This window comes from Erinaceus europaeus, chromosome 2 (assembly GCF_950295315.1).
Source record: "Erinaceus europaeus chromosome 2, mEriEur2.1, whole genome shotgun sequence".
NCBI lineage: Eukaryota > Metazoa > Chordata > Mammalia > Eulipotyphla > Erinaceidae > Erinaceus > Erinaceus europaeus.
The window spans coordinates 120,096,726-120,098,038 of NC_080163.1; the positions used below are offsets into that span (position 1 = coordinate 120,096,726).

A 1,313-nucleotide genomic window follows, 5' to 3' on the forward strand; every position below is an offset into this window, starting at 1 on the left:
ATAGACACCTGCAGACCTGCTTCACCACCTGTGAAGCAACTCCCTTGTAGGTGGGGAGCCAGGGGCTCGAACCAGCTGTGAAACAGCTATGAAGCTTGTTTAAAATAAATGCAGACTGGTAATTCTGAGGTTTTGGAACAAGCCTGAGTCTGCATTTCTAACAAGCTCCTAGGCCCACAGATTCAACTGTGAACACTTGTTGAACCAAAGAATCAGCCTATCACTCACCAATCAAAGTGGCTTTACTAGGCCTTAGAGGCACCCTGTATTTACCAGAGTTCTGAAGTGGATTCTCCCATCCAAGTACTAACCAGGCCCGACCCTGCTTAGTTTCCAAGATCAGACGAGATCAGGCGTGTTCAGGGTGGTATGGCCACAGACCTGAAATGAATTCTGATGTGTGTTTGAGTCAATGCTCAAGCTGCCATTTCAAAATGGATACAAGATCACACAGACTCACATGACACTGAACCAACCCCATGGTTGTGGACCCCAAAATGAGTTTCTTTGCTCTCAGTCTTAATCTCCCCATCTTTAAAAGTGGGGGTGGTGTGTGCAGCTGGGGAACCTTGATGGGAATTTGGACTTGGTCAGGTGGATCAGTGGGCTGGCAGCCACTAGCTTTCATTGATCTACATTGAGATGCCTACAGTTCATCTTGAGAAAAAAAAAAAAAAAAGCCTTGTTCTCGTACAAGTTAGAGTTCAGAGTCGGGAGTAAGAGGAGTCAATGAAATGGCAGAGCTATTCCTACCTAATGCCCAGACTGTGTGGGTCTGATGGAAAAGATCCCAGTAGAATGCCCTTTCTACAGCCTGGCTGTCCCAGGGCCTTTATATTCAGGAAGAAAACATATCTACTGGATAGCCAGTTCTTTCCAAGTTTTGAAATCTAAGACTGGCTCTAAGTCCAGTCTGTTGTGAGAAACTGGGTAAGTAGCATGATCTCTCTGAGCTCCCTTTTTCATCTATAAAATAAAGATGACAAGTAACACTCCAAAACTGTTCTAAAGGTAAAGAAAGGCATTCTATGTATACAATAAGTGTTATTAATTTGAGAGTACCAGGAGATAGTTCACCCACCTTGCAGGACACCAAGCCCTTGGTTTGATCCCTGTGCCACACAAGAATACCATGGACAGCAGATAAATTCCATGGATGGTGGAACAATGCTATCATCTTTCTCTCTCTCTCTTTCTCATTTTCTCTTCTTCTCTCCTTAAAATAATAAAATATGAGGAGGCCACTTAGCAGTGGTGGTATTATGTAAGTCCCATGATACACTCCTTATTTCCACACACAAAAAAAGAGAAAC

At 43.6% G+C, this 1,313-nt stretch overlaps 1 pseudogene; it reads right to left on the reverse strand.

The window, feature by feature from the left end:
- Window positions 1–260: 260 nt before the first annotated feature.
- Window positions 261–381, reverse strand: LOC132537374 (5S ribosomal RNA; annotated as a pseudogene).
- Between the last annotated feature and the right edge of the window lie 932 nt (window positions 382–1,313).